Below are 12,004 nucleotides of genomic sequence, written 5' to 3'. Positions count from 1 at the left end.
CAGGCCTGCCCAGGCACCTCCCGAAATGACGCCGCATCAAGCGTATGATCTAAGCCGTTCAAACACACCCATCCAACGGTCCCTGGCTTCCCTCATGACCCGACCTATTTAGCCGGTTCAACCCAACCCCTCACCTAAACCAAAACGACCCCGTTCCCATACCAAACGACCCCGTCCTGTTACCCACCAATGGATTCAAGCCTTCAGATCACTTGATCTAACGGCTCCAATCTCTCTTCCCCTTCCGTATATAAGCTTGGCCCTTCACCCCACGCCCCCTATCCGAACTCCCCCTTCACTCATCTCCTTCCCCAAGCCCTGAAACCCCCCAAACCCTAACGCCGCCCTGATATCCCTTTCACCAGAACCCGGCGGCATGAACGCCGGTGACCACCCCCTTCACACCACCGATACATCCAACCACCCTGAGCACGAATCCACTAGCCATGTACCTCGAATCACCTTCCATCGTCTCGAATCTGGATTTGAAGATTCGAGACGAAACTCGATCTATACCAAACCACCCCAGATTCACACTAGACAGTCCCCAGACCTCCCTCGTGACCAAACCAAGCTTGGTTTGGTCCGAATCTACCCACAACTCCTAAAAAACCAGATCTGAAGATCCAAAACCTAGAACACGAGTAGCCTTGGAATCCGGCCGGTCTTGACAGGGGTTTGAGGTCTAATAGACCTTAATCAAGGTGTTCTCATGTGAGAACACCCTGATTAAAGTTTGTTCGGCTTCAAATGGTCGAAGTCGAGTCAGACTTGGTTCAGTTGGTTTTAAACCTTTCCAGTAAGTTTTCTCTTTTCTTTGTTTTAGTTTTGAGTGAATTGTTAGCATGCTTTGTTGTGGTTGTTTGTTATTATCTGTTATTTTTTTCTAATTTCTTCCATCTCTGTCAAAGACCCTTTTATTTGGTTAATTGTTTTCTGTTTGTGTTCTGAATGTATTCTGTGGTATACATGATCGTCAATTAGATTAGTCGTCAAATGAGTTAATTCATATAGGCTCCCAGTAATTGAACAAAAGTTGTCCGATGCCCTTTAGGTCCCTGTATGTATCAGTTTATTTGAACGACTGATTATTACCTGTTATAATTAGTATAGTCGACTCGATAAACGTCGTCGATTAGTTCTCTATAACTAATGGATTAAATAAGCTAAGAATTTCACATGACTAAATGAACCATGTCACCGACTGAATGCTCGACATTGCTTGAGATTAGCCTATAAACTGCATTACAAAACAGCTAAAAGATTCAGTCTAGGGCAGCTTCGATTTTAAATTTTTCAGAAGTTCAAAATGACCCATTATTGCAGAGGGTCAAGACAGTAATAACCAGGGATGAACAGGGGTAATTTGGCTGTTTAAAAAGAACAAAATGATTAGTTTAAATGAGCTGACAAGTAGGGTACTAATTTGGGATTAAACTAATACCAATGGGGAACAAGACACAAAAGTATGGGGTTTAAAATGAATACTAAAATGAGCCCATAACTCTTGATTAAAGAATAAGCCATGCGTGGGGAACAAATGGCTGGCATCGAAAGATGCTTAGGCATGGGTTTAAAGGGTATGGGCAGTCTGCAAATTGGCAGGATCCAGGTAGCTTGACTGCACTGGTTGTTTGGCTTATAAATAGGCCATTTCAGAACTTAAAAGGGGCTGGAAAATTTAGTCTTGAGGGAGGTCTTGTGAGTTTAAAGAAAACTGAAAAACATAAGGAAATTTCCAGAAACACTGTAACCAAACACTGTCTGAAAACTACAGAAGAATTCATATTGGTCAAGCTGTCTTGGCCAAGTTCTGTTGTTTGCACTGATTGAGCTGCTTGTGATTGTTGAACTGCTGGTGTTGCTGCATTGAATACTTTGTTATTTCTGTTGTTTCACTACTCTTTTCTGGGATTACTTGTTTGGTGCTCGTCCATCTGTTGGTTTTCTTTGGTCTGGAAACTGTTGCTGGTTGTCTGTGGACTGTGAAAAACACTTGTGGTTGTTGGTTTGTTGCTGTGTTGTTGCTGTGTATCTGCTGTTGCTGTGTTTATTGCATACTGCCCAGCTGATCATTCCTTTCTTCTTTGTCCTCTATACCAGGTACACAACCAATACACTGTCAAATGTAATTGGAAAATTGAGCATGAATACAAAAAGAAAAGACCTGAAGTTGACTTTCATACATAGATTGTTACATTAGATATCATGTACTGTATAATAATTTTCATTCCTGTGTTGACAATAGAAGTAGCCTGTATGCCCAGTGTATATCAATATAGATTAGCTGAATGATAGTTTATATATGTATGCTGATAGGTGAAAATATTCCCAATGAAATAGGTTGTATCTTAGACTTAGTTTTACTTTGTAGTATGTCCTTTAATGTAGGGCAAGCATGAAAATCGTACTCTATTAGTTAAGTTCTTTCTTTTCTGATAAACTGCTTCATATAACTGGTAAATCATGTTTTAAGACAAAGAACACGGAGACTGCAATCTCAACCTCACGAAGGTCGAGCCCGGGTCGAAACAGACCAAGCAGGCCTGTATCGAACAAACAATGGCCCAGGTCTGGTCCATCACGCATGGGCTAGATTTGGGCCCTTAATTTTTGCTCGGCCGACTGTGTACGTGGCCGTGCTTCTGATTTTTGTGCAAGCACTCGGAATTCTGTATAGATAACTTGCAAGCATGTAATTAATTAGGGCTATCTACTGTTTTCAATTAGTAGAGACAAACGCAACAAGAAACGTAGTTGCTATAGGATATCCTTTTAAAATAAGGACGAGATGAGCCTCGACAAAAAATAAAGAAAAACGCACAAATTGCGGGGCCCTTGTTAAATATATATATGTTGAAGCATTCAGCCCCTAAGGTGGGTCGTTTAGCAAATCTCGCGACCCTCCCGGAATAATAACGCGATAGCCTCTTTAAGCGCGTACTTAATAATTTTACCTTCTTAAATTCGGGTGTACATTTATGTGACCCAGATCCAAATCTCGACGGGCCTGAAATGTGTTTCTAATCACGGGTACATTGATTGTGACGTGGTTCGAGATGCACGTCTATGACGTCGCATATTCCTTTTAAAAAATAGAATGAGATGAGCCTCGCCAAATAAAAATACAAAATTGCGGGGCCCTCAATAAATATTTGCCTTAAAAATTGCTTAGATTTCGGGATGGGCCGTTTAGTAAAATTCCACGGCCTTACCCAGAGTAAATGATACGCTAGTCGCTTTAGGCGCGCCTTTAATAATTTAATTTCCTTAAACTCGGGTGCACATTGATGTGACCCAAATCCAAATCTCAACGGAGTCAAAGTGTGTCGACGACCACGGGTACATTGATTGTAACGTGGTTTGAGATACCTTTTCACAACGTTGCAATTCCTTGTAAAAAATAATAATAATTATGATAAAAGCGGTTAAAAGTTAAATTTGCACATGAGTTCACACTTGTATAAAATCAGATAATCAAGCCGAATATAACAGTTGAGCGACCGTGCTAGAACTACGGAACTCGGGAATGCCTAATACCTTCTCCCGGGTTAACAGAATTCCTTATCCGGATTTCTGGTACGCAGATTGTAATATGGAGTCATTCTTTTCCTCGATTCGGGATTAAAATTGGTGACTTGGGACACCCTAAATCTCCCAAGTGGCGACTCTGAAATAATTAAACCAATCCCATTTCGATTGTCCTTTAATTGGAAAAAACTCCCTTGCGCCCCCTCGGGTGCGGAAAAAGGAGGTGTGACAGCTCTGGCGACTCTGCTGGGGATCGACCCAGAACCACTGGTTCAGGGTTAAGAATTCGAGCTTAGAATAATTGTTATTATTTGGCTTTATTTATTATCTGATTTTATTACATGTTTTGAGCCTAATGTGCTAAATGCTGCTTTTACCGCTTTGATATTATTTGAACTGTACATATAAACTGTGCCGAAACCATTCACTTCTTACCTCCGGGGAGAAGCTCGCTGGTCGAGACTCCCTATTCTGTTAGTGTCAATACCTGAAATAAGAAAGAGGTCGGACAAGTTACAAAGCCGGACGATCTCGCGGGTCCCCGGTACGTAGCCCCCTCCTCGACTCGAGTTGTCCGCTCGGGTACATAGTCTAGAACAAATACCCAGGTGCTGAACCTAGTATAACAAAACTTCATGCCGGATCCCTAGTAGGAACGCTTATTTGCATCATGTTGCATTTGACTTAGGGGACTCAACATAGGGGTTAGGTCCGTCTAGGACTAGCAACCTGAAATGAAAAGACCATCCTACTGCATCCTATTTGTTTTGCGCATCTATTTGCTTCAGTTCCGCATGCTGACCGGTTTCTAAAAATAAAAGGGAAAAATAGGAGCGTAGGGAGATAATTACTTCTTTTGGAAAAACCAATGTCCGAGTAGTGTCGAAAATAATATAAAAATTACTTCTAGTTGGATTTTTTTATAAAAAAAAAATATATATATATATATAAAAATCTTATCACTTTCAAAATCAAAAAAAAAGAAGGTATTTATTTGGAAGTAAAAAAAAAAAAAAGAAAGGTAAAAAAAAAAATATAATTCAAAAATGTTGTTTCTTTCGTAGTACCCCTTTTATAAATTCAGACTAATAGTCCAAATATTTCCTAAAAATAAATATTTTCTTTAGTCTTTATCTCTTTTCAAAAGAAAAATAAAAATAAAAAAAATAAATAAATAATGAAAATATATATTCTTGTTTTCTAGGTTTATTTGATTTTCTCTATTCACGATAGCCCGAACTACGTCAGTTTGATTCCCACCGAATGTGGGATACGTAGGCAACCCTTATCGGGTCCAACTCCCCGGTTTTGTTTTACCAAATATTATATGTATATATATGTATCTATGTATGTATATGTATATATATATGCATATCTCCGCCCATATATGTGTAGACACATGTTATTTCTCCCACCTTAATAAATGTGCAGAATGAGCACAAGTAGGAGTTCATCTGAGGCCATTATAAACAAAGTTCCTTTGGGCCTACGCACATGGTGGAACGACTTGGGAGGTTCCCGGCAAGATACGGTCAAAGTATACTTGGGAAACCTGGTCGGATTACTGGACATCGAGCCAAGAGGAGACGTTATCAGGGCTCTAATCTCATTTTGGGACCCGGCACACAATGTGTTTCACCTCTCAGACTTCGAGCTCACCCCAACACTGGAGGAATTGGCAGGGTATATTGGACGACCTAATGTCCCTATGAAAGAACAGTACCTCATTGCACCAAGGACCGTAGCTATACATAAGTTTCTGGATATCGTAAAGATCCGCAGAACGGTACATAATCCAGAGTTATCAAAAGGATTTTGTAGTTTGGCATTTCTGTACGACAGATACGGTCACCTGGGAGGGTTCAACAATCCTGAGAGCAGGATCTGCAGTGGGGAGAACCGGTTAGAATGGGAAAAACACAGATGTATTGCTTTTATGATAGCTTTTCTGGGGTTTCTAGTGTTCCCTAGGAAAGATGGAAAAATTAGCATACAAATCGCTGGGGTAGTCAATACTCTGATCAGGCAGGAAAAGAGCACCCTAGCACCTATGATAAATGCAGAAATTTTCCGCGCCCTCAATGTCTGCAAGGCCGGAGGAAGTTTCTTTGAGGGATGCAATGTACTACTGCAAATGTGGGCGATAGATCATCTATGCCGTCGCCCTCAAATTCTGAAATATGGGTCGTCGCAAAAAACTTGCATAGAAGAGTTCCCCACCAGGATCAACGGGTTCAGATTGCCGGAAGGGGTCGCCGAATGGGTCACGCTATTGCGCTCTGTTTCAGCCAACCAGATAGAGTGGGCATTCGAGTGGTTATCCCTAGATGAGGTTATACACATGTCAGCCACCGAATCTTATTTGTTATTGATGGGTCTCCAGAGTATCCAGCCCTACGCACCGTGCAAGGTGTTGAGGCAGTTGGGACGATACCAAGTAATCCCTAAGGAATAAGACCTTAGTAGCCAGGTGATTGAAATCGGACCTAGTGGGCAGTTCCCTGAAGCATTCGTTCGGAGGGTCTGGAATGAGTGTCAAACCCTTAAGTTAGACACTTGTGTACGGGATCGGGCTAAGGGCGAAATGACTCCGAAATACTTCCCGTGGTACAAAAGAGAGCTTGAACATCAGAGACCAACTAAGAGAGCTCACATCCAAGGCTTTGAGGAATCGTCACAGGCAGAGTGGAGTTGGTTAAAAAGAGAAGAAGGCTACCGGGCTGAAATCGGAAGGCTAAAGCAACAAATCGAAAGGCTTATATTCGAGAACAACGTGCAAGTCACCTCGGAGTAGGGCGAAAAGAACAAGCTAGCCCAAGAAAACCAGACCCTGAAGGCCCGCCTTCGCCAAGCTAGTAAGAATAACATTGACCGACAGAAGCGTCGCTCCGACGAAAGATTGATAGCAAGTTTGAGAAGTTAGGTCATCCAGAGCCAAGAAGAGTTAGAACAATCAGAAGCTTGCATCGCAAGGATGAAGGTCAAATGGGCAAAAGGTACAACAGCCCGAAGGCAGCGTCTGCAACAGGTCATAAGGGATTATGAAATGAGCATCGGGATATTAAGAGAGACGAACTCCACTCTACATGATCGGATCATCAAACAAGCACGAGATGCCCAGGCCGACAGAAGACATTGTTACGATGCAATGGCCTGCATGGAAAGACAAATAGAGTTGTTTCAAGACCAACTTGCCGACAATGCTCAGGCACTGGGATTGAAGGACTAACAAATCAGGCAGTTGTTCACTGAGAGGGACAACATTCGAGGAAGGATCGACGAAATTGGGCATTACATCTACATGAAATGCTTAGCAGGGGAGCAAATACCTCAGAAAACCCTCCTTATTTCCATCATGGGCTGCGTCCACCGGATTATGAACGAGTTGAAGAGCTTGCAAAGAGACCTTACACCTAGAGCCGCGAAAAGGCCGAATGATGCCTCGCGGGCCCTTAAGTTGGAGAATTAATCTTTGGTCAAGTCCTGTTTATTTGGCTTTGTTATTTTCCCATATGTTGTTTTCTTTTCTTTTTAGTCAAATCAAGTTAAAAACTATGGAGTCTGTGCTGTCGCTATTTTGTTTGAAGTAATGTGTAATAGCAAATTTTGATATTGAAGTTAAGTGACTCCGAAAGAATTTTTATGTGTCTTTACTTGAAGGCAGAACTACGCCTGGTCTGATTCGCGCGGGGACGTGATACGTAGACAATCCCCATAAGATTCGACCGCTTTTAATAAAGAAAGAAAAGAAAATACAAAAATAAATAAAAAGGGAACAAATGAGCAAACCGGGATGACGCATGTTGTTCGAAGCAAAGCATGTAGAAACGGTTAACTGCCTAGGTGCATTGCATCCTCTATGTGTTATGATCAAATCTGTTAAACTCTAATGCTAACGAAGTTTGTTGTTGTCTATACCAGACAAGTTAGTTGTTAAAGAACTCTGGCAACACACTCCTATCAAACCAGATCCAAAGGACCGGTAGCAACAAGCATGACTACTTCAGAGAATAGCAATGAGGAAGAAAGGCCGATGAGCCAGTTGTTAAAAGAAGCAATGGAAAAGATTGAAAGGATGGGACTAGAGATGAATGCAATGCAGCTAGCCATAGCCAAAACACAAAAGAGCCCTGAAACACTGGGACACATGCCAGAATACCCTCACTCCGGCCCTTCCACAAGCCGCCCAAATCCCCTTTATCATCAAGAAAGAAGCCCTCATGATTCCCAAGCTCCACCACCCCATCAACCTCTCCCAACACCCAATATTCCCATTTTTGTGGGGCCAACATCAGCCCCTTTGCAAAGAACGACCAGTGAGCCATTGTTTCAGGCTCACGATACACAATACTATCCCCCTGAGCCTACATTCCATGCACCCGAGCCACAAGCTTACAATCCACATTTGAAAGTGCCGGCAGAGATTGAAAAGCCGGCTAAGGCCCCTGAACAGGATGAAGTACTGAGAAAGTTCAAAAGCCTGGAGCAGTCCTTCAGGAACTTACATGGGCTGGGCAATCAAGTCAGTGTAGCATACAAAGATCTATGCCCTTTCCCAGACGTCCAACTCCCGGCTGGGTTCAAGATGCCTAAGTTTGATTTATATGAAGGGCACGGTGATCCCATGGCACATTTGCGGGGATTCTGTAGCAAGATGAGAGGGGCAGGCGGAAGGATGAGCTGCTGATAGCTTATTTCGGCCAAAGTCTGAGCGGATCTGCACTAGAATGGTATACCAGGCAGGATTCCAGTAGGTGGTATACTTGGGATGATCTGGCACAGGCTTTCGCAGGTCATTTTCAATACAATCTCGAGATAGTCCCTGACCGTCTCACATTATTAAGAACTGGGAAGAAACCCGGGGAAAGTTTCCGCGAGTTCGAGTTCCGCTGGAGAGAACAAGCAGCTAGAGTCGATCCTCCCATGAGAGAGGGAGAGATGGTGGATTATTTCTTGCAAACATTGGATCCAACCTACTTTGGTCACTTGGTGACAACAGTTGGAAAATCTTTCAACGAGGTGGTCAAGATAGGGGTCATGATAGAAGAAGGTCTGAGGTCTGACAAAATCTTAAACTATTCAGCACTCAAGGCCACAACCCAGGCTATTCAAAGCGGCACGGGAGGTGCGCTGAGAAGAAAGAAAGAAGAGGTTGCCACGATCGAGGCAGGCAGTTGGTCCAGGGCTATCAGGCCGCACTACAACCAACCCAGACCTCACAGGTCAAACTACCCATACAACCCACCACAAAATTTCTATCCACCTCAAGAACCACATTGTTCCGTACACCAGGCTCAGGCATACACCCAGCCTCCGGTTCGCCCGCAATGGCGCGCGCCGGTTCCCAGAACATATATACGCCACCACAAAACACCTACCCTCCACCAAGGGCGTATAGAAACCCTCCAGGGACAGGCTTTCGAGGAAATCCAGATGCTAGGAATGACAGGTTGCGGAAACAGAGAACTTTCACGGAGTTGAGAGAAACCTATACCGCTTTGTTCCACAAGTTGAGGCAATTGGGTTTGGTTAGTCCTGTCCAGACTCGAGAACCAAATCCCCCACCTCAGAATTTGGATCGATCAATAAGTTGTGAATACTGCTCAGGGATGCTCGGGCACGATACCGAGAAGTGTTGGAAATTGAGGCATGCCATACAGGATCTTATTGACACCAATAAGATCGAGGTCCAGACACCGGAGGCTCCTAACATCAACCAGAACCCACTACCAGCGCACCACGAGACTCACATGATTGAGTTGGTATATGAGGGAGGAGAGTTGAGAAAACCCTCACAAACAGTGATGATGATCCAAGCCGCCCCGAAGGAAGTTTCAACCAGTGGGGGAACGAGGGTACAGTCACAGGGAGAAAGCGTCAAGCCAGTAGTGATATTGGGAAAGAGTCCGTCCGCCATAACAAGCAAAACCGAGCCAAGCAAGTTGGTAATATCAGGGATTCCGCCCGCACCTGCAGTTGTGTTGAAGGGGGCACATAGAGAACTGGTCACCATAAAGCCTGTAGTCCAGCTGCCAATGATTGATAGCAAGGCTGTGCCTTGGAAATATGAAAAGGCGGTGGTGATGTACAAAGGGAAACAGGTAGAAGAAGTTAGTTGTGAAGCGCAAGGACTGACTCGATCAGGTCGATGTTTTGCTCCGGTGGAGCTAAGAAGAACCAACCCAGTTGCAACCAAGAAACCTGTGTCCGAAGAAGAGGCTGAGGAGTTCCTGAGGAAGATGAAAGTGCAGGACTACGCCGTGGTCGAACAGCTAAGAAAAACACCGGCCCAGATCTCGTTGCTGTCATTACTGATCCATTCTGAGGAGCATCGACGGGCTTTGATGAAGATATTGAACGAAGCTCATGTACCCAATGAGATTTCTGTAAACCACCTGGAAACCATTGCCAGCAAGATTTTCGAGGTGAACAGGGTAACATTCTCAGATGATGACCTGCCAATGGAAGGTACAGAGCATAATAAAGCTTTGTACCTAGCTGTCAAATGTGAAGACTCGGTGGTAACTCGAGTGCTGGTGGATAACGGCTCAAGTGCCAATATTTGCCCACTATCTACCCTGAATCAACTAAAGATTGACCACGGAAGGATCCACAAGAACAATATCTGTGTCCGAGGGTTCGACGGAAACGGAACAGCCACTGTGGGAGATGTTGTACTTGAACTGACCATCGGTCCAGTCCTGTTTACCATGGAATTCCAGATGTTAGATGCCACAGTATCTTACAACCTGCTGTTAGGACGACCATGGATTCATGCAGCCAAAGCAGTGCCCTCCACCCTACATCAGATGGTGAAGTTCGAGTGGGAAAGACAAGAGGTCGTGTTACACGGCGAGGACACAACGTGCACCATGGGTGGAGCCATTGTACCTTTCATAGAAACCGCTGATGACAAAGGTCCTTGGGTCTACCATATTTTTGATACAGGGTCGGCCAACAAAATTTCTGAAGGAGAAATCATCCCGCACCCTAGGGTAGCTGCCGCAACAGTCATGATGGTCTCAGAAATGCTGGGTAATGGATTTGTACTAGGAAAAGGCCTGGGAGTCGAGCTTCAAGGGATTGTCTAACCTGTCTCTCTTCCTAAAAATCTGGAAACTTTCGGATTGGGGTTCAAACCAGCCGCAACAGATAGGAAGTGAGCGCGAAAAATGAAGAAGAGGGTTTGGTTTCTGCCTAAACCAGTGCCGCGTCCCTCAAGGTCTTTTGTAAAAGCAAGTGCTAGGGGGTCACCGGTCCCGAAGATTCTAGGACCATTGATCGGTATAAATGAGGACCTGAATCAGAGTTTTAAAAGGCTATTCGCTGATGTCAGTATGGTGGAAGCTGGGGAAGGTTCCAGCGGAACAGAGATACAGTTTGTGGGGCCTGAGGCCAAGACTAACAATTGGACAGTTACTCCTCTTCCTGTCCGAGGGGAGTCTTGGTAGTAGGCTTTGATTTATGTTTTTGTTTGTTTGTTTGTTCGGATTATTCAAGGGTGTAATCCAAATTTTACTTTCGTTTTTGTAAAAGTGTGAACCCTTTTATCCCGCAAGTTTAATAAAGTTCTTTTCTTTTGTCCCATTTTAATTTTGTTTTGTTCTTTTTCTTTCTGAACAGTTCTCTTTTTACTGGTTCTAATGACATGGCATGCACAACGGATCTTTGACCTAGTCTAATAAATCAATCTGAATCCGACTCAATGATGCAAGAGGTCGTTTGTGACGATGAATCTGAATGGGACGAAGGTGAAGCCTTCGAAGAGATAAACCGAGAACTGTGCCAATTTAAAGAGAAACCCAAGCCTAACCTAAATGACACTGAGGCTGTGAATCTAGGAGACGCTGATAACGTCCAAGAGACCAAAATTAGCATCCACATTAAGCCGGATGTCAGGGAAGAATTGGTCAAAACCCTCGTGGAATTCAAAGATGTTTTTGCATGGTCATATGATGATATGCCTGGATTAAGCACCAATTTAGTGGTTCACAAATTGCCCACTGACCCGGCATACCCTCCCGTCAAGCAAAAACTAAGGAAATTTAAAACAGAAATGAGTGTAAAGATCAAAGAAGAAGTGATTAAGCAGTTGCAAGCAAAGGTCATTCGGGTCACTCGATATCCCGAGTGGTTGGCCAATGTGGTACCAGTCCCAAAGAAGGATGGAAAAATCAGGGTGTGCGTCGACTACCGCAACCTCAACAAAGCAAGTCCCAAGGACAATTTTCCATTGCCCAACATCCATATCTTGATCGATAATTGCGCTGGGCGCGAGATCGGATCCTTTGTAGATTGCTATGCGGGTTATCATCAGATCCTAATGGACGAGGAGGATGCGGAAAAGACAGCGTTTATTACTCCATGGGGAACCTACTGCTATCGGGTAATGCCATTCGGGTTAAAGAATGTCGGGGCAACGTACATGCGAGCAATGACTGCTGTGTTTCATGACATGATACACAAAGAAATC

This window comes from Nicotiana tabacum, chromosome 10 (assembly GCF_000715075.1).
Source record: "Nicotiana tabacum cultivar K326 chromosome 10, ASM71507v2, whole genome shotgun sequence".
NCBI lineage: Eukaryota > Viridiplantae > Streptophyta > Magnoliopsida > Solanales > Solanaceae > Nicotiana > Nicotiana tabacum.
Note: the sequence above shows the minus strand (reverse complement) of the source record.